Source organism: Marmota flaviventris, chromosome 19 (assembly GCF_047511675.1).
Source record: "Marmota flaviventris isolate mMarFla1 chromosome 19, mMarFla1.hap1, whole genome shotgun sequence".
Classification (NCBI taxonomy): domain Eukaryota; kingdom Metazoa; phylum Chordata; class Mammalia; order Rodentia; family Sciuridae; genus Marmota; species Marmota flaviventris.
The window spans coordinates 23134404-23156481 of record NC_092516.1 but is presented as its reverse complement, the minus strand read 5'-3'; the positions used below and the strand labels follow the sequence as shown (position 1 = coordinate 23156481).

At 47.9% G+C, this 22078-nt stretch overlaps 1 protein-coding gene, 1 non-coding gene and 1 pseudogene across 3 annotated transcripts in view; 2 read left to right on the top strand and 1 right to left on the bottom strand.

Moving 5' to 3' along the window:
• Tmem248 (transmembrane protein 248) overlaps positions 1–10097 on the bottom strand; it is a 29922-nt gene extending 19825 nt beyond the window's left edge. Inside the window, exon 1 of one of the 2 annotated variants that reach the window (XM_027948484.2) lies at positions 9877–10097. The gene's annotated coding sequence lies outside the window, so the exon portion shown is untranslated. The remainder of the gene's footprint in view (positions 1–9876) is intronic. The other variant, XM_027948483.2, reaches the window with a different exon arrangement.
• A 294-nt stretch (positions 10098–10391) lies between these two features.
• LOC139702882 (nuclear inhibitor of protein phosphatase 1 pseudogene) lies at positions 10392–22049 on the top strand (annotated as a pseudogene).
• Positions 15207–15313, top strand: LOC114103185 (U6 spliceosomal RNA). Its single transcript, XR_003584615.1, has one exon. It is a non-coding gene; the product is annotated as a U6 spliceosomal RNA (small nuclear RNA).
• Positions 22050–22078: the final 29 nt, after the last annotated feature.

The following is a 22078-nucleotide window of genomic DNA, read 5'->3' as shown; positions in this document are numbered from 1 at the left end:
ACAAAGTATACATGTTCTGAATCATCATATTACCTCATTAATGTGCATGACTTTTACATTTTTATGTACCAGTTAAAGAATTAATTAAATTTTAAAAATAGGTAATTTTCCGGATGTGGTGGTACACACCTGTAATCCCAGAAACTCTGGGCTAAGACGGGACAATCACAAGTCTGAGTCCCGCCTCAGCACCTTAGTGACACCCTGTCTCAAAACTTTAAAAAATGAAAAAGGACTGGGGTTTCAGTTCAGTGATAAAGCACCCCTTGGTTAAATCCCCAGTACCACAAAATATATATATATTTTTTTTTAAATAAAAAATAAATAAATTTAAAATAGGTGATCAGGGCTGTGGAGAAAGAGCTCTTGCCTAACACAAAGCACTCAGCTTCATGTCCAATACTGGCCCCCCACAATAAAATTTAAAAAGGAAAAAAAAGGAAAGGAAAAAGTCTGATTTTAAAATAAATAAATAATTTTAAAAATATAGCCGGGGGGACTGGGGTTGTGATTCAGTGGTAGAGTGCTTGCCTAGTATGCATGAGGCACTGGGCTGGATCCTCAGCACCACATAAATAAAATAAAGGTATTGTGTCCATCTATAATTAAAAAATATATGGGGGGGGGAGAATACACAGCTGGATATGGTGGCACATACTTATAATCTCAGGAGTCTGAGACAGTAGGATCACAAGTTCAAGGCCAGCCCCAGTAACTTAGTAAGGCCCTGAGTGACTTAGTAACACCCTGTCTCAAAAAATAAAAAGGGCTGGGAATGTGACTCTGGTTAAATCCCCAATAACCTCCGACGCAAAAAAGCAAGTTCATTAAATGAATCAAATAAGTCAAGGCTTAAAATAAACTTACAAGAAAATCTAGAAATGACATTAATTAGGTTAAAATTAACAGGACTGAGAAACAAAAACACATCAACAGTAAATTAAAGGTTCAATTTACTAAAAATAAAATACAACCAAACCCGAAAAGGATCCATTCAATACCTGAAGCTACAATTACAAAACATCAAGAAAAAAACAGAATTAAAACTGGAGGTGTGATTCAGCGGTGCACTTGCCAGGATGTGGGAGGCCTGGTTCCATCCCCACCACCTTGAAAACAAACAAACAAAATAAAAACCACCTCCACACCAGTTGCAAAGGTACAGGCCTGCAGTCCAGTGGAAGGGGCAGAAATAGGGGAGAGATGGCTTGGGCCCAAGGATCTGAGGCCAGCCTGAGCAAGACCCTATCTCACTATTAAAAAGGGGGGAAAAAAATCACTTCTAGAGAGAACTTACAGTCATTACAACCATGTCACATCAAATGTTAAACACTGAGGGTCTGGGACTGTGGCTCAGTGGTGGAGCACTTGCCTAGCATGTGTGAGGCCCTGGGTTCAATCCTTAGCACCACATAAAAATAAGTAAAACAAATAAGTAAAGATATTTTGTCCATCTACAACTAAAAATACTTTTTAAAAATTTAAACATTGAGCTACATCAACCTAAATATACACAAGTTAGCTAACATTGTGAAACCATTTTAATGGGGGGAAATTTTCCAGAATAGGCCAACGGTAGTCATCAAACAGGCAAAAGCATTTTCCAATAAAAACTATTAATATTCCAAATAGTTTACAAACTTAAAATTCCTTTCTACTATTCACAGGCGTTTTCAGACAAGAAATTAATAAAGGTTAAATAAATTTATTTTCCCTGCAAATAGTTACAAGAAAGCTGCTGTAATCTTTGCAGTAGTAAATGCTACTTTTAATTAAACAATAAACTAAGTTTTGTTTGAGGAAAATAAAGAAAAGGAAAAGTACTCTTTCTGACCCTTTCCCTAAATTAATTCCAACTCCAATTAGAGTCCTGGAACTCACCAGGAAGGAGAAAAATTACCAAGGCTGAGACCTGCCTCTGAAAAGTCCAGAGACTCAAGGTTCACAATGCAGTGCAAAGGCAGTTCACAAGCACAGCCAGCCTGGGACTGAAGTCCCCCAATGCGTACCAAGAGCACTGAGACTAGCTCAGTAACAACACTGCATGCCATACAGGGACTAAGGCCAGTGAAAATACTAGGACTGTCCTAAAGATGCCCCAAGGAACCCACAAGTTACAGGAGCATGAATCATCTGCAAGGGTGTGTGTGTGGGGGTGAACCACCTCTGGAAACCACCGGGCCATACATATCAACAGTTAAAACCTGGCACACTTTTACCCCTGAATTTCTAAGAACTCAGCCTGCAAAATACCCACTCCTGAAAACAGATGCTTACCTTAGTAAGAGCATTTAAAGGAGTGAAAAGTGGAAACTGGATATTCAACGACAGCAGGCGACTGGTTACATAAAATATGAAGGAGGAAACAAGGCAGCCTTTAAAAACACAGGACCTGAAGCAACATACAGTTCTCCTTTGTCCCTTGCAAGGTTGCAGGACCCCACTAGCAGTGGCCACCAAAACCAGCAGAGGCTCAAGTCCCTCAGATAAAATAGTGTACTATTTGCATATAACCTAGTGATATGCCTATAAATTTTAAATCATCTCTAGATTATTAATAATGCCTAAGACAATGTCTGTGCTATGTAAATGGTAGTTATTCTGTATTGTTTAAGGAATAGAATTGGGGGGGGGGGGGGAAGCCTGTATGTGTTGAGATTCTACAAGAAGTGAAGCTATTTCAGGTTTTTGAAGAATGTTCCTGAGCAAGCACACATATGGAAAAAAGACAACATATTCTCAAATGTAAACACTGGTGGCTCTCGCTGGTGGGACAGCATATACCTTTCTTCTTCCTAAAAAAATTTTAATCATAAATCTGCATTTCCATCCTAGTAGTTTTTTATTTTTGTGCTATTGGTGATCAAATCTATACATGCTAGGCAAACATGATACCACTGACCTACAACCCTAGCCTCATTTCTAATAATTTCAACAATAAAATTTATAAATATGATCATCATTAATCCTGCTGACCTAGTGAGTGGTCAAAATAAAAACATTAAATTTTAATTCCATTCATTTTCTTCATTAATGAAGATAATAAATAGGAAAGAAAAAAAATAGAACTTTTATTAAAGCCAGATGCACTGGCACCCACCTATAATCCCAGCTACTGGGGAGGATGAGGGATTGAGGATCCCAGGCGAGCCTGGGCAACTCTGTGAGACCCTGTCTCAAAATAAAAAATAAAAAGGGCTGGGATAGCCAGGTTAGGTGATTCATGCTTGTAATCTCAGCAGCTTGGGAGGCTGAGGCAGGAGGATCACAAGTTCAAGGCCAGCCTCAGCAACTCAGTGAGGCTCTAAGCAACTTAGTGAGACCCCATCTCAAAAATAAAAAGAGCTAGGGATGTGGCTCAGTGCAAAGTACCTCTGGGTTCAATACCCAGTACCCTAAATAAATAAACAGGCTGGGAAGGTAGCTCAGTGTAAAAGTGCCACCAAAAAAAAAAAAAAAAAAAAAAAACAGAACTTAAAGGAATGATTTCTTTAAACACCCTAGAAAACAGAAAACAAGACTGTCTTCCAACCAGTCCTGGTGCCAAGAAAGGTGACCCTTAATTTGCAGCAACTGTATTTAGAGGGCTCAGAGTGACCTGTACTTTGAGGAGAAGCCCAAGCACAAAGTGAGAAGGCGCATTCAGAGGCAGCTTCCCCAGACCAGGAGGCACACTGCTCTCCAGACAGGCCTGGGCTTCTCCATTGGAGCAAAGGATAAGGACAGAGGAGGACAAGGAAAGAAGGGAGACCATGCGCCAAAAGGTGCCCAGGACGGAGAGGTGTCCTGTAAGGCAGGGAGAAGAGTTCCCAGCCAAAGTTTCCAGAGGTACCAGACAAAGGCTATGAGGTGAACCACTACTGAGAATACAAGAAGAAAAGATTCCTGCACCTCTCTGTTCCTTCAAAAGTACTCAGTGGGCCAGGTGAAATGGCGCACACCTGTGATCCCGGCGGCTTGGGAGGCTGAGGCAGGAGGATCATAAGTTCAAAGCCAGCCTCAGCTAAGCAATTCAGTGAGACCCTGTTTCTAAATAAAATACAAAATAGGGCTGGGAATGTGGCTCAGGGGTTGTTGAGTGTCCCTGAGTTCAATCCTGGTATCACCCCCCAAAAAAAGTAATCAGTGGGGGTACAACATGAAAATGCAAAGCTCTGGGTTCAATCCCCAGTACTGGAAAATACACAAATAAATATAAATAAAAATAATCAAGTGAAATTAAAAAGTACTCAGGGAAAAAATGCACCTGGCAAGATCCTGGTAGTCTCTGGTATTCTCTGGCAGGGAAGAATCCAATGATAAAAAGATAAGAACAGCATGGGAAACTGAGGCAACAGCTAAATGCCACGGTTCAGATGGAAGGGGGGTGGGTGTGAAGGACTGACTTTTTAAGTAAGGAAACACACACAGTTGCTTAGAGGAAAGGAGTAGTCAACGAGAAAGGCAGCCCAGGAGGGTCAGTGGAGAAAAACTTCTGCAACCTACTTGCAGCACTTTATTAGAAAGGAAGCAAATGCTCGTTCATTATAGGCCTTTCATTCTTCTCCCTCCCTCTCTCCCAAACCCAAGCACTTTCAAGTGTATCACATGGTTACTTGTCAAAGTTTGAACTAGTTTTATTCTAGTTTTAAACTAAAATCCTTGGAGAGGGATTCTATGTTTCCAGACAATACTCCTACTTTTATATTTGACCCAATTTGTTTTCATTTAAGACACATTAAACCTCTACCTGTGACCCAGACCAAAAAGTTCACTTCACTTGAAAAACAAAACCACCATTCAACTTCAACTAGACTTCCTACCTCAGGTTGAATGCAAAATTACTTAAAGTTCTCCTTTAACAGTCATGCCTGAGAGAAGCTGGGAGTTGGGGTGGGGAGGGGGCACAGGGAGAAGGTGGGTGAGGCAAGCCTGCTGTATAAGCCCATCAAGAAACACACTGAGGTGGGGATGTGGCTCAAGCGGTAGCGCGCTCGCCTGGCATGCGTGCGGCCCGGGTTCGATCCTCAGCACCACATACAAACAAAGATGCTGTGTCCGCCGAAAACTAAAAAATAAATATTAAAAAAAATTCTCTCTCTCTCTCTCTCTTTAAAAAAAAAAAAAGAAACACACTGGTCTTGACCTGAGAACAGCAGGAAGTCACTTTGATGTGGAAGAACGGCTCATTTTGATAAAAAAATTAAGGCACAAAAGTGGACCTGGATTTGATTCCCAGCACTACACACACATACACACATACACACAAATTTATATTTCTCAAATATCCAAAGGACCTCAAGGCCAAGGGTTGCAAATGCTGAGTCTAACAAACAACAGTAATGGATGTAACAGCAGATCATCCAAGATGCACCAACCTAAGGGCACTTCCTGGCATCCTGGCCAGCCCAAGCACCCAAGCACCAAGAGCCAGCAATAGTTACCTTCCTCCCTCCCCATAATGAAGCAGGGAGTGCAGGCAGAACAGACCTTCCAAGGGACAAGTGGGAAGCAAAGAAGACCAAGAGAACCCTGAGGCCTCCAGTAACCTCTGAAGTGCCAAGTATAAAGCCTGCTTTGCAGTTCTAGCCACCCTGAGGAGCACTTGACACACAAGATCGCACTCCCCTGGGCCCTCCCTCCTCATTCTCCTTCAAAAGCTGATGTTCAAGTTGGGACTTCTGTTCAAGGGTGACACATACCTGTGCCCCACACTCATTCATGCCCATGCTAGGTCTCCTAACTTCCAGATCCAACATCCAGCTTCAGGAACTCTACTTAGATGACCCACAGTTCACCAAACCAACAAGACCAAAACATCACAAGCTGCCTAACAGTTTCCTCTTCCTCCTGAAAGATGTCCACCAGTACACTCTCTCACTAAAGCCCAGTTGCTTCCATCTCTTAAATGACTCTCAAAAGCAGCTCTCTGCCCCACCGATGCTGTTTTCCTCAGTCAGACTGAACTGCAGATGCATCCTGCTGGTGTCCCTCATTTCCTTGATGCTGTCTGGGCACTCCTCCCACCTCAAACAGTCCCCGCACTAACACGGTGCTTGATAATGTTAGCAGTATTGCCTACTTTTATGGAGAGAGGCACTGTTCTAGAGTTTTGCACATACTCTACGAGATTCTTAAATCATCTGCATTTTAGAGGTGGGGCAATTAAGGCATGAAGAGTTTGTTCACTTGCCCAATGCCACAGTCAGTGAACCTGGTTTAAATCCACTTGGCCCCAGAGCCCATGCTTTAACCATTAAGTTCTACTGCTGCGTAACAAATGGGATCTGTTTGAGTGAAGAGTCGACCTCATCAAATGAGATAGAGATAAAAAGCACCCACACAATTTTGCAGTCAAGACATCAACAATAACGTAAAAAAAAAAAATCTTTCACTGGAATGACAGAAGCAGAAAACAGATTAGGAAGGGCTAAGGAGAGACAAAATAGCATTCCTAATATACCAGGCACCCTTCCAAGAATTTCACATACAAATTTTTTAATTTTCCCAACATTGCTAGGTAGACATTACTATCCTCATTTTATAAAAGAGGAAACTCAATCAAAAGAGGTTGAGTAATTTGTACAAGGTCACACTGCAAATAAATAGCAGAGATGGATTCTGACTTGCTGTCCGACCCCAGAAGCCATACCATCAATCACAACACCAGGGTTTATAAGAGTCAAATGCCAAATTGAAAAACAAACCAATTTCACAGATCATAGAAACACACGGTATAGTTTAGCATGGACTTCAATAAAAGTGCAATTAAATAAACTGTTTTGAAGTCTGAAATGTTCCATCAAGGCATACCTCATGAGAGCATAAAGCACTCTCTTCTGCCAGTGGTTTCTTGCGTCTCACTCAGATAAGATTTGTAAACTCTTCGTAAACTTGTGATAATTCAAAGTGATCAAAAGAGAAATTATAACCAAAGGCATAAAGCTGAAATTCTGTGGCTAAATGGCAGTTCAGACAACAGTATTCTCATAAAGACAAAATGAAAGGACACAGTCTACAACCATTTATTTTCAAATTTCAGATTTTAGCTGGATTTTTACTCACAATTAATGTACTTATGATTCCATTTTTAAGTACATGACATGAAACCATGGCAACTTCCGACATGCGCTTCTCTTATTTTTAAAAAAGTAAATTCACCATAGTTCCAAGACTAAAAAAATAATTTATTTATGTCTTTTTTTTTAACTAACTGACCATCTTAAACAAAATTAGAAGTATTCCTATACTAAAAATTAATGTTTTGGGGCTTAACTAACAGATATTCAAGAAAATAAGTCATGAGAGATGCTGAGATTAGATGAATGCTCCAGGCACAATATAAAATCTTATAACATTAAAACTCAGTGTAAATATCAGGAAATATTTTGAAAATTATACTTGTAACCAAAAGCACAAAAGCCCAACTGGCAAATAGCCATGCTTCAAAGACTGCCATGTGGCTCCAGGATTACACTCAGGTAGAAAATTACACAGAGAGAGCTACAGATCTTTGTAAAACTATTTTAATCTGGGCCAAGACAACTTAAGGATTTCCAAGTTTACCCAAATAAACCCTACACATTCAGGTTGCTAAAAAGTCTCTTTTTAATGCCCTCTTACAAGGTAATGGAATTCTGTAGCATATAAATACTGAAAAACCTTCCACAGAGCCACCACTCTTGTAATGTGTTATACGTGTCCCCCAGCAGGACCATTTTTTCAGATGTTTGTAATGAGGAAAAGCTAGAACATGAGTGGAGAAGGAGGAAGAGTGGAAATCAGCATCAAACAGGGAAAGTGGAGCATTTCTGACTGTGCTTAAAGAAAGCTGAGCCTGAAGCCAGTGAGACCCTGAGATCAATCATGTTCCAACGTTAGCAACCTGGTATTCTGTCTGAATGGCTTCAAAAGTTCTTCAACAGCACCGAGTAAGAGAAACAAACAGACTCTCTGTGAAGTGGGCAAGATGTCACTACAAACACTCAGGAACCAGGGGCAGTGGCACACATCTGTAGCCCAGCAGCTCGGGAGGCTGGATCCCAAGTTCAAAGTCAGTTTTAGCAACTTAGCAAAACCCTCAGCAACCTGATGAGACTCTGTCTCAAAATAAAAATAAAAAGGGCTGGGTTGTGGCTCAGTGGTTAAGTACTCCTGGGTTCCCAGTGCCCCCTCCCCCACAAAAAAATGGAAAAGAAAAACTCAGGAGACAGCTAAAGGACTTACATTTGTCATTTGGCCACAACTGCTTAGACCATATTAGAACCCTGCTCCTGCAGATTACTCATGGGCACTGAAACACTCACAGACACCAAATTTAATTTCCCAGTGGTTAATACCAGACAGGAATGACAATCAGCATCTTTTACTGTCCTTAAAATAAGTTAAACACTGCTTTTTGCCACAGACTGCCTAATAAAATAAGACTTATCAAATGGAAACAACTCTTTATAACCAAGTAATCAAACAGAAATGGGGCTGGGGCTGTAGCTCAATGGCAGAGTGCTTGCCTAGCATGCATGAGGCACTAAGTTCAATCCTCAGCATCACATAAAAATAAAAAACAAAATAAAGCATTCTGACCATCTGTAACTACAAAAGAAAGGGAAAAAAAAGAAATCAACCAGAAACCAGCCGAGTAGTTAATATTTGCTTCTGTCTCTAACATTTAACCCTAACCAGCTGCCTCTGCCAACACTGTGAGGCACCTATTGCCACAAACTAGGGTGCTCTGTCACAAACTGACCGCGCTTTTTCATTTTCCCAGCTAATTTTCAATGACCCAAATCCTCCAGATCTTTCTAGGTCCACCTGAAAGGTCACTTTTACTAAGCTTTTCCTGAACCTAACAAAATCCCTAACAGCAGTTATAGCCCTATGACAACTCGGTCCCGCCACATTTTATAGGTTATTGCTTCCTCGCAGACAGAAACTATATTTACATTTCGCTAGCTCTCTCCTCCATGGAGCACCTGCTGCTGGAGCCCAAAAGCAGAATAATGAGCATCTGGTGACCTTAGTCCCCCGATTCCAGTCTACCTGGACAGAAATCCTAGTAGGCCCTTTACTACAACGTCAGCACACCACGTCCTAGTTCCTGGGACGTAAGCCACCAAGTGGGTCTCGGTGTGCAGAAGGTCTGTTTCTTCCCAGAATCCTCAGACGAGGAAGTAGAAAGCACTCCTGCCTGCTAAACACTGACGCTGCACTCACCGACGACCGGCGTGCGGACGCCCAGACCCCCGCAGACCAAAGGGGCACCGCGGGCACAGACAGGCGGAGGCTCACCCCCGCCCGGGAGATGATCTTCCCACTCCCCGCGGAGGCTCCCCAGGGCTGGAGTGCAGCAGTCGGGCCGGGCTCCGAGGCAGCCCCCTGGGTCACCCGCGAGGGCGGAACCTGCTAGTGGAGATTTCCTCCGACCAAAGCCGCTCCGCAGCCGAGAGGGCGGCTGGAGGAGCACCGCAGGCCCGACCGCACGCTCCACGGCGCCCAACCGTGCAGACAACCCGCGGGAACAGAGCCGGAGCCGCCCGCCCAGGACCGGCGTCTGCACACGCCGCGCCGAGCGCCCCTCCCCTCCCACGGGCGTCCAGCCTGCAAACTGCGGCGCCTCAGGCGCCACCGGAGTCAAAGCCGACGAGCGGCCCGGGCTCGGTCCTCCTTACGGCGCCCCATCGCCCCCTCTCCCCGCTCGGCTCGGCCCGCCCGGCCTCCAGGTCCCTCCGAGCTCACCGTCTCCAGCCTCCCTGCCTCCCCCCGGCCCCCCGCCTCGCTCCTGGCCCTCCCGGTCTCCCTGCCCGGGCCCGCTGCCTTCCAGGCCTCCCCTCTCTCTTCCGACCGTCCCGGCCTCTCTCTCCGCCCTCTCCGTCCTCCCTCCCGACCCTCTCGGCTCACCCTCCAGCGGGCCGGCGGCTGGGCGGACGCCCCGGCCGCGCGGGGCTCACAGGCGGCGGCGCGCGGCGGGCCCGCGGTCTCCCGGCACCATTCTCCCCGCCGCGCCGCGCCGCGAGGACAAGAGCCCAGCCAGCTCCCGCCGCCGCAGTCGGCTCCTCACGGGTTCCAGCCGCCGCGGTTTCCGGGTGAAAAACACCCACGCCACTGCCAGCGCTGCGTGCCCCCGACGCAGGCGTAGACGGCGGCGCGGCCAGGACAAGCTTCCTCGGAACGTGGTTCGGGGCCCCGCCTCCCGGCAGGGCGCACCCCTAGAAGCCTGCGTGGCATACGCTCGCGTACCCGCGCGAGGGCGTGGTGCGCGTGCGCAGTGCATTGGCGTGCAGTACGCAAAAGTGGGTGTGCGCACGTAGCGACTCCGTTCCTGTGCGCCTTCGGGGTGTGCTGTACGGTTCTGGTGCAGGGGACAGGGCGGACGCGATCTCGATCGCGAATGCAGTGACTGCACTCTTGTGTTCATGCCGACTGTGCTCCTGTGGGCGAAGTGCCCCTGTGAGAGCGCGGTTGTTTGCCTAACGTGCGTGAAGCCCTGGACCGCGGTCCCAGCACCACGAAAGAAAACGGTGGACGAGTGTGGTCTTGGGCGATCAGTCTGTCCAGTGCTCGGGAACGACCGCATACTAAGGCGCGCACGACCTCCCGTGGGGGCGCGTCACCCCAGGGGGCGCTCGGACGTGGGCCCCCGCGGGCCTCACCGAGTTTCCATCAGCGCCTCTGCGGTCGCTGGACACTGCGGGTAAGCAACAAGTGCAGACGGACTTGGATATGCTCGCGGGTGACTGACAGCGGCGCGGGGAACCCTGAACCAAGGTCGTGCGACGGTGGGCGTGGATCTCATCACACTGCCTGGAGGATAGCACAGCGCAGGACGGTCACTGCAGCGACTCCAGTACCGGATGTTCCCAAACGTGCAGATCCAGTCGCATTGCTTAGAGATGCACACGGAACTGGCGGGATCAACACAAAGCGCGTTAGATGCACAAACTTCAGGTCAGGTGTTAGGAGGGAGAGTTGAGGGCTGTGGCGCAGTGGTGGAGCGCTTGCCTAGCATGCATGAGACCCTGGGTTCGACCCCAGAAACCAAATAAAAATCAACATAAAATAAAGGTATTGTGTCCACCTACAACTACAAAAAATATTTTTTTTACAAAGAGGGGGAGTTGGGAGGGGGAGGAGCTTCCAGAGCCCTTCAGCGCCTGCGAGGTGTTCTAGAAAGGTGATGGGTACATGATTACTTACTGAATTGTTGCGTTTACGTTTTATATATAGCACTTCGTATCTACTAAATATTTAATTTAAAAAACAACATTATTATTCACCATTTAGCTGGAAAGTTGTAGGGTGTGCAGAAGACAGTGGCACATACTAATTAAAGGCATACTAAGTTCCTAGATATCTTTTTTTAATTTCTTAATTTTTCATTCCTGGTATCACTACCACAATTTACAGGGCATATACCTGAAGTAATGAAAAGAAAGAAAGACAAAGCTACAACAGATAAAAGACCCTGGGAACGTACATCTAATTGACTTTACATTACATTAACAGCTGCGCTTTTTGCAAACTGTGACCTGTCGGCCTGGACAAGAAGGGTTTCCATGGGCTGGGGTTGTGGCTCAGTGGTAGAGCGTTTGCCTTGCCTGTGTGAGGCACTGGGTTCGATTCTCAGCACCACATACAAATAAATGAATAAAATAAAGGTCTGTCAACAATTTTAAAATATTTTTTTTTAAAAAAAGAAGGGTTTCCTGTGTGAGCTGCAGTAACTTTCCTGACTATGGATCATGGTTCCAGCTCCTCTGATGCATTTGGGGTGATGGTCTCAAAGTAACCTGCAGCTTTCCTACTCCCCTGCTAAGAACTGCAGCCCTTTTTGTTTTTATTTTTATTTTTTTTAAAGAGAGAGTGAGAGAGGGAGGGAGAGAGAATTTTAATATTTATTTTTTAGTTATCAGCGGACACAACATCTTTGTTTTGTATGTGGTGCTGAGGATCGAACCCAGGCCGCACGCATGCCAGGCGAGTGTGCTACCGTTGAGCCACATCCCCAGCCCCGCCCTTTTTGTTTTTAAAACCTTCTATACCATACCCTCCACTTCCACCAGCAGATCATAACCACCATAAGGACTTCCAGAGTCTTCCCCCAAATTGCCCACCTTCATGGGTACATAATGTGATTGCTGTGGTCCAAAATCATCCTAGCTCCTCCCACAATAGTGGGATCTTCACACCTCCACCACCACCACTGTATCCATTGCCTTGGTCTCCATATCCTGATCCACCACCACTAAAGCCTCCTCTACTGCCTTCACCAGGACCATCACTCCATGTCCTCCTCCATAACTCTGATCTACCACCTCCACCACCCAAGACTCTCTTCCACCAAAATTTCCTCCAAGACCGAAAGCACCTCTGACACTCACAAGCTGTGGGGTCCACCTCCTGAGCTCTTGTGGCCCAGGAGACTCCATCTCTTGTTTAGAAAGGGCTTTGTCTCCGCACAGTTCTGCCCATTACAGTGTCGTATTTCTGAACAACACTTTATCAGCTGGATCAGGAAACTGAAAGATGCAAAAGCGAGTCCTCTCTCTTCCACTGTACCTGTCTTCTATGATGTCTATGGTTTCAATCTTGCCATAGTTTCCAAAATAGTCTCTCAAGTTATATTCTTCTGTATCTTCTTCAATACTAACAAAAAAAATTTCACTGACAGACGAGCATCAGGCTTTATAAAACCTTCTCTGAAAACAGCTCTCTCTGGTCCTGCTGCATCCACCTCTTCAACACAGCAGGTCATAAAACCAAAGCCCCACAGAATGTTCTATTTGGGCTCTCGTTACCACAGAATCTGAGTGTGTCCCATTTCTCAAAATGTTCTGTAGGTCTGGGAATGTGGCTCTGGTAGAGTGCTTGTTTAGCATGCGCCAGGTTCAATCACAGCAGTGAAAGAAAAGTTTTCTCTAAACTATCACATGTGGTTTCAAAGTTCAGACCCCAGCAAACAGCTTTCTCCACTGCCCTGGGTTCTCTGGGTCACGGCCCTCCTCTGAATCTTGCATTCTTCATGCCTGAGGTTGGCACATGACACCAGCTCTCTCCAGTTGGCGAGGACCCTCCATAACACACATACGGTAAAGCACTGATCACAATGACCTAGGGTGTGCAGAGGGCTAATTCTGATAGACTCAGCGATAGTCTAAAAGTCTTGCTGAGTTTCTGCAGGGCACTGCCCCTGGTCAAGATGGGGCACAAATTCATAAACAGTGCTCTTCGTAACCAGGAACCCAGGGCAATCAGGAGCGGCTTGCGTCTGCCTCCCAACAGTGTTGACGGAGAAAGGTGAGACTGATGAGGGACACCTGGTCTCAGAAAGACCCGCAGGATGTTGCTGTTGAGGCCAGTCTCAAGCAGGGATGTGCCTATGTGACCAGTAATTTTTTTCTTTAAATAAACAGTATAAACTCCATTTTCAGCTCCCTGTTCTAAGGTGTTTTCAGGTGGATTATGATGCTTCCTGATCCAAGACAGAAATGGGTTTTCTTGCCTCTTACAGGAGAGAGATGATAGGAGCCTCAACCTGGCCTTTCCATATCTCTTGCTGAGACAGCTTTTGGCTGCGATGTGTCTTTACTTTGATGTAGTTGCTATATTGTATTTTTCCCTGTCATTGGCTGGGGGGGGGGGCTGTGAGTGCTGTTAAACCTTGTTGGTGTCACAAGTGGGATTGCCTGGAGGACTCCTACCCACTCTAAAAATACATATATATACACACACACACACACACACACACACACACACACACAGAGTTCAGGCATAATTTAGAAAGAAATGTGATTCTGATAAAGGGCTGAAAATTAACGAGATACCCTCAGCTTGAACTAAGACAGACTTCAAAAATGAATACTAATAATAAAATTTTCCAATGAAATCTGGAAATGAAAGAATCTGAACCTCAGGAGCTACAGAAATGGATCAGAAGAAAACCACAAAACAATGTCAGAACAGCTCAGATTTCAGTTCCTTGGTTGGTGTTTTCAGCATTAGCAAGGTAAAGTAAGTTAGAACCTCCTTCAGTTGAGTTGTACCCTGTCTGGTTTGCACTCTAATTTTTGATGAATCAGCTAAACCCATGAGACTCATTACAACAAAGAAGATAATTACAATGGGCTGAGAGCCTGGCAGCATACCTGTCATCCCAGCGGCTTGGGAGGCTGAGGCAGGAGGAGTGTGAGTTCAAAGCCAGCCTCAACAACTTAGCAAGGCCATAAGAAACTCAGCAAGACTCTGTCTCTAAATAAAATATAAAAAGGGCTGGGCTGTGGCTCAGTGGTTAAGTGCCCCTGGGTTCAATCCCTGGTAACAAAAAATAAAGTGGGGTGAGATGACAATGAAAGGGAAGAAGTAGCAGTGAGAGGGATGACTCAGTGGCAGAGCTGAGTCGTCTTTATGTCACTACAGGCAGCACTTTGCTAGACCTTTATGAAAATGGGTCCTGAGAGCTTGGGACCAAGGAGCAGCTTCTGGCTTTGCACACTGCAGGGTGGCGGGAAACTAGGGGCCCACCCCACATCCTCTGTTGGCTGCTACTGTGGGGAGATTCAAGCAGAAGCCCCCAGATTATTGGATGGCTTAACAGAAAGGTCTATTGTAGCCACACGAGGAAGGGCAATCTTGCTGCCAGCACGTGGGAAGCTATAGAGAGATGGGGAAGCTGGCAGTGTCACCTCAAGGGTGGGCATGGGGTCTTGCAAACTTAAAAAGGGGGCAACACAGGATGTGGCTCAGCCATACAGCACGCGCCTAGCCTGCACAAGGTCCTGAGTGCGACTTCCAGCACCCACCCCCAAGAGAGGGAAAGAACTTAAAGAATGAAGCTGGTCAGCTGGTGCACAACTGTGGGCTACCCACTGAGGAGGCCAAGGCTGGAGGCCCACAGGTTCCAGGGCAGCCTGGGAAACGGAGCAAGACCCTGTCTCAAAAGAAAATAAAAAGGGCTCAGGATATAGGTCAGTGGTACAGTGCCTGTCCGGCATGTGTGAAGCAGTGGATTCCGTCCCCAGCCCTGCAAAACCAAATGAAGGGAGTAAAACTGAGTGTAGTTACAGGCATCTGTAGTCCCAGGGGGCTGAGGGGGGCTCACTTGAGCCACAAGGTTGAGACCAGCTTGGGCAACATAAGGAGAGCCCATCTCTAAGTAAATAAATATATACATACAAAATAATAGAATAAAATAAAAGAGTATTAAATAAAAATAGATTGATTTTTTTGTGCGTGTGCTTGCTTCAGCAGTACATTTACTAAAACTGGAACCATACAGAGAAGATTAGCATGGCCCCTGTGCAAGGATGACATGCAAATTCGTGAAGCGCTCCATATTAAAAAAAAAATATATATATAGAATAATTTTTAAAGGTTAGGTGGTAAGTCACTTTAGAGTTTAATCAGGCAGTCGCCCAGACTTGGGCTGAAAATAGTGCGCACCGTCCTAACTTTGCACCAGGCTCAGGATTGAGCCAGGGCCTTGTGCATGTGAGGCAAGCACTCTCCAGCTGAGCTGCGTCCCCAGCCCTGAGCAGTTCTTCAGTTCACCATTTTCTACTTCAGGATGGAATGATCAGGTAAGATTTGGATCCAGAAGAAGTGATGGCCAAGAATTTTCCAGCCCAGGGCAGGAGGACCACGTCTGAGGCCAACCTGGTTAAGCTAGCAAGACCCTGTCCCACTCAGATTAAGTCTATAGTGCCCGCAGCCCAGCGCTCTCCACAAGGGGGAGGACCCCTGGCCAGTGGTGAACATGGACATGAGCTGGAGGTCGAATGCCAGGAAGTGGGTTTGAAAGAGACTGGCGGCTGTGGAGCAGGCCCTGAGGTGAGAGCAAAGACTGTGCCTCAGCTGAGTGCCACAATTCCAAAAGCAGGCGAGGCCAGCCGCAAATTAGAAGAGACAGCCGAAGCCCCGCGACTACCATGTTGGGATTCCCACTTCTACATTCCCTCACTCAAGCACTACAGAGTCAGGGCTGGGCTGTGGCTCAGTGGTTGAGCACCTGCCCAGCTGTGTGAGCCCCTGGTTCCATCCTCATTACCTGGGGAGAAGAAAGAGAGAAAGAAAGGAAGGAAGAAAGCTTTATGGTTTATGGTGGGCGTGGCAGGCCAGGAGTCCCAAGGACTCAGGAGGCTGAGGTGGGAGGATCACTGAGCCCCCAGTTCAAGACCCCCCAGGCAATGCCATAAGATCTTGTCTCAAGGAAGGGAAAAGGGAGGGGAGGAGAAAAGAAGGCAGTCAACAAAAGATCGGTATCATGTGATGGCATTTGTGTAACATGCTCAGAAAGAGAGGGAGAAGCAAGTGTCAACGGGGAGGCGGCCAGCGGAAGGAAGAAAAGAGGTTTGTCGTTCTAACCAGCTGTACTGGACAGCAGCAGGCATTTCGGCTCACTGAACACAAATGGAGCACGACTTCAGTTCTCTGGTTGTGCATGATGTAAGGTCACCCATTTGTGCAATCATGTGTGCCTAGGGTAATGATGTCCGCCTCATTTCGCCATCTTTCCTACCCCTTCCCCCTCCTCTTCCCTGCCTCCCTCTTGCCCCATCAAAGTCCCTCCGTCCTCCCATGCCCCCCCATTATGGATCAGCACCCTCCTATCAGAGAGAACACTCAGCCTTTGGTTTTTTGGGATGGGCTGACTTCACTTAGCATGATATTCTCCAACTCCATCCATGTCCTGCAGATGCCATGGTTTTATTCTCTCTTAATGCTGAGGAATATTCCACTGTGTATATATTCCACAGTTTCCTTAGCCATTCCTGCCAAGAGGCTTCTGTGAGGGGAAATGAAAACTCTCCACAGCTGGAGTATGGCGATGGTCGCACAGGCTGCGAATACCCAGACACCCCCAGGGACACTTTCTGCACACTGAGAGGGGACTGCAGACACCGATTTTTCTTTTCTTTTTTTTTTTTTAAGTCAGGATTTCACAAAAGAAAGGAAATCAGTTTTAGGCTTTCATCATGTGGTGATCTTTTTTTATTTTTTTTTAAATTTTTTTAGTTGTTGATGGACCTTTATTTTATTTATTTATATGCGGTGCTGAGAATCGAACCCAGTGCCTCAAACATGCCAGGCAAGTGCTCTACCACTGAGCTACAGCCCCAGCCCCTTATGTGGTGATCTTTATTAGTTTTATTTTATTTACTTATTTGTGAGTCAGGATCTCACTCTTTTTTTGTACCAGGATTGAACCTGGGGCACTTAACCACCAAGCCACACTCCCAGCCCTTTTTTATATTTTGTTAGAGACAGGATGTCACTGAGTTGCCGAGGCTGGCAATGAACGTGCAATCCTCCTGCCTCAGCCTCCGGAGCCACTGGGATTACAGGCGTGTGCCACCATGCCCGGTTCAGAGTCTCACTTCCTGGACTTGAGCAATCCTCCTGCCTCAGCCTCCCGAGTAGCATGGACCAGCAGCACCACCGCACCCCCCCCCCCACAAGGCAGGCAACTGACAGAGTGCTACACAAACCTGGATAGGATTTCACAGGAATAGAGGCTGTCTTAACTCTCCTCAGAGTCTCTACGATGTAAAATCCCAAGGCTCAGAACAAATTTCAAAAAGAAAAGTTACCCAAGAGTCTACAGATCAGGTAACCAAACACCTGCTTAGGTAAGGCAGCAGTACCTCCCTGCACTTGCAGGTCTGCTGGAATACTGAGATTGCTTAAAAACAAACAAAAAACGTTAAGTGACTTTTCATATTTATAAAACAAGATCAAGGCAGAAATAGAGTGTAAGGATTGACAGGAAGGTCAGGATCTCTTGACCCCAGTGCCAGAGGGGCCACGGCCATTCGGGTATGCACCAAATGGTCAGGGTGGAGAAGAAAGTCAAGTTACTGTGTTCAAGGACACAGCACGCAGCACTGCCAAGGCCTGCTCACAGGCAAAGGAATTAATTTAGGGACTATGCAGATGCTGATGTGAAAGGAATTATTTAAAGTCCACGAACAAGCTAGAATATGTGATCCGTTAACTTTGTGCTGGGGTGGTGTCTCCTACCTGAATGCACAAGGGGTATGGATCATGTCTGAGGAAAGGTCTCCCCCTGCTGGGTAAGGTGAATAATGAATGACAGGCACGTCTAGGGCGAAGGAACGGACATGCGGAATGGGAGTCTTTCAAGTCACCTAAGCCAGTTCAAAATAGCAAATTGGAAATTATATCAGATACTTGGAGAACAATGAAAAATTGTTGCGCTAATTGGGAAACACGAGATGCCCACACACTTGCTCAAGATACCCAGTGAGGACCAGGAGTAATACTAGCAGATCATGGGGATTTGGGGTCGACTTCAAAGGCCTCGATGAACAGCACTCCAACAGCCTCAGGAGCCCCCATGGGCAGCAGAATGTCCAACTCATGCAGCTAACCGAGCGTGGCTGGTGTGCCACACCTGACCTGGCTAATGGATTCTTCTCCTCATAATTTGCAGTGACATGGAACAGTCTACAACATCCACCTATACTACACCTCTTGAGAGACCTTTGAACTCTCATGGACTTTGTCCCAAGTCTGGTAATGTGGGACCTAGAGCTCATACAACTGAGCGTTGTTCTAATATGCTAAATTGGTGATATGACCATCTGTGAAACAGGCCACATTAAAAGCAACTTCATTAAGGTCATAGATCACGTAATTGATCAGGGGTGGTTGATTAACGGCAAAACTCCAGGCCCGTGCAGACTGTAACGTGGGAGAAATTCATCACAGTTTGGGGTTTGGAGTGACCTAGAAGACACCACACTCAGAGCCCTGGGACAAGGAGTCAGTTGTTAGGGCTTTTCCACACCCGGCCGAACAGGAGGCTCCGTGCCTAGCAAACCAAGCGGGGTCCCACGGTTGGGCCCTATCATTGGCCTCGACACACGAGACCTCTCCTACTCTCACTCCCTCTTGCTCACGCTGGGCTTGAACTCCTGGGCTGAAGTGAACCTCCCGACTCAGCCTCCCGTGCAGCTGGGACCCCAGGCGCAGGCCACCACAGCTAGCGTGCACGTGGAGTCTTTGATTGACACAACAGCAGCACACCTTCGGCTCGGCCCAGCCTGCTCCATCAGCACCCTACAATCCTACCGCTGAAATCTCATCACATGGCTGCCTCTTCCTCCCACCTGGCGTTTCCAGCAAAAGCCTTAGTGGCTCTTCAGTGACGACCTCCGAGCTCCTGGACTACAAGATCACTGCACTCTGCTCTCTGCTGTGCTCTTATTGATAAACAGTCACTGTCCTGTTACTGGGCACTTACCTGCCCCGGTACCTGAAGGACACAGAATTACATTAAGACCTGAGTTAGGGCCTCCAGATGGGAGGGGAGAGACGCAAGATGGCACAGCCACCAGCTCCAGCTCCAGCCTCCCCTAGTCGACTGCCTGACCTGGTGGTGACCCCTCTGGTTTACCTCTGGATGTGTTCAGAGCAGATGAACTAGCTGAGAAACTCACACTGAGAAGAATTCCTTATTTGGGAGAAACCCCTGACCATCACAAACACCCGGAGTTAGTTTTCCTGAGAGATCGTAACACTACACCTGGCGCTTTCTTAGGTCACATTTGGTGGAGCCTCACAGGCCACAACAAAGTCCCACCAATTCCACAGTGTCATCTGGGGCTTCCATGAGGGCACACACTGTGCGTGAGGCCTCAGACATTGCCATCAGCTGTGAAGGAGATGAAGAGGACTGGAGAGGATGATGGACTCCTGGGCCTGTTGGGTGTCCAGAGGGAGAAGCCAAATTTGATAACCCGACAGAGTACAACCCTGTCCACAGCAAGCAGACTTCCACCTTCACCGTCAAGGAGGGAATCTGGACATTCAGAGACCAAAGAGGAAAAGGAAGAACTCATAGGCGGCTTTCAGTGAGGAGGATGAGGTCACCCACCCGCAGGGGCAGTTCCCTCAGTTGGCCATTTCCAGAACAGCCGTCTTGGGGAAGCGCACTGGGTAGAGGGCCCTGGCTCCCTGGACCTGGAGGAGTCGGGGAGCAGGCGCATGCAGAGCTCTGCTTCAGTGGAGGACTCTACACTGCCCCCACACTTGGTGACACAGGCTCCCAGCCGGGGGCATTCACAGGATAGCACTCATGGTGGCTTGCCACGATATACCGGGCCCTTGCCCGCCTCTGAGGTGGACTGGACTCCCACCGTGCCATCACAGCGAACGTAACCCCACACCAAGTGGCAGTCTATGGCCCTGGGCTATAAGAGAGCCCAAGAAGATGTGTCAGAGGTGTGGCCGGCGAGAAGCCCACACCCTCCCACTGAGCCGAGGTGCTGCTGGTCACGGTGGAGGGTGGCATCCAGTAGGAGTGGGGTGGCAGGTGACGGGCACTAATGAACTAGGGGGGAAAACGTTCCAGGTGTGCAGGGTCCTCTTTGGGAATGCCTCGGAGTCCTGCCAGGTAGCACTGAGACAGGGTGGGCTAATAGACCCCTACCCGCCTGCACTCGGAAAACCTTCCCTGGACAGAAGGCGGACTGCCCTGGCTCTGCCCAGGCCTTTGACCACCTCTTCCTTCCTCTTAGGATCCTTCTTGTGTGAGGTCACATACCCCAGGTGGGACCCAGAGCTCCCATAGCCTCACCAGCCCCAGGGGTCCCCGTGGCCTGAATTACGTTTACTGTCTGTGCAAGTCGCAAGTGGCAGAGGGATGCCATGAATCCCAGGATGGTCTGAGGTCCAGGGTTGGGCTCTGCAGTTTGGTCCTTCCTGTTGGGATGAGGTCATGCTGAATCCCCTTTGTCTGTGGTGGAGCCAGAGGCACAGGTCCACAGCTTCAACTTGCAGTGTGGCAGGTACTTTTCTTGTCACCCAAGCACAGCACTTGCCCTCCCATCTGAGAGCTCTAGTGGTTCAGAGCTTCAAGATTAGACCCGGCTGGTCAAAGGAGGAGGCCAAGGTGGGAAGTGAGGTGAGCTTTGTACAGAGATTTGTACAGTAATAGGCCTTTCTAAGCTCTATCTGTGGCTTTTTACCTCCAACATTTACTACATTGTAAATTAAAGGCAACTTTTCTCACCAAAATAAATAAATAAATAAGATCTGAAATACTCTCTCATTAAGGGTGATGTCAGGAAGTGTCCCGAGATCCTGAGAGAAGTGCCCAAGGGAACAGCAGCCAGGAGAGCACATGGCCCCATGCTCTTGAAGAGTGGCCTCCTCCCTCCTGGGACCTGCAGCTGAGCTTCTCAGGGACCTGCCGGCTGCTGCTGCTGAATGGACCCCACCTTCTCCCATTTTCTGTTGAGGGATTTGGAAGCAGGGCGGCCTGGGAGGAGGGGGGGGGAGGGAGGAGGCAACACACTGGTAACACTGGTCTTTCCCCAGCACGTCCCTCCCCAGGGCAGGACAATCCCTGGGAAGGATATATCCATCCAGCCTAGAATGGCAGTCTCTGGGAAGGACCTGAAACATCGATGCCCCAAATAAATCCTTTCCCAGGGACAGTGCAGCGGGCCCTGGAGGGAAAGAGATAAGCACTGAATGCTGAGCGCTAGACCCGCCATCCTCGCTGATGTGTTGTGTCCAGGTCTTGCATGGTCCAGTGGTCCCCCTGTGTGACCTACATAAGCACAGATTCCTCCTGTAATCAGGGCCATTTTCTACCCAGAAAGTGACCCTCTGACTGACTCGGCTGCTGAATAGAAGGCAGAGCTGGTCCGCGGAGGCTGCCTCCGTCCGGGTTGCTTGTCCTCAATGGTGGTGCTTACGAGTTGCCCTGGCAGAACATCCCAGACCATGATTCTCACAGGAGAGAGGCTTGTTTTGGTTCGAGGCTCTGGAAGCTGAAAGGTCCCAGAATAGCGACAGCACCCGCTGGGCTTCCGGCCAGGGCCTCGCGCGGCTCCCCCGTGGTACGCAGCAGACCTGGCCTCGCTGTGTGGAACCTGCTCCTGCAGCAGCAAAACCAGTCCGAGAAGGTGCGGACCACCCCACCCCACCCCACCCCCAAGGCGCGGACCCCCCAGGGAATGCGCAGCTTCATTAAGAGGGTGCTGCACCCACCAGCGCCTCCCACTTCATTGCCACGCGTGCTCTCGGTTTCCCGCCACAGTTCCTGACTCTGTCCCCTAGGCAGGACGTGAAGCCC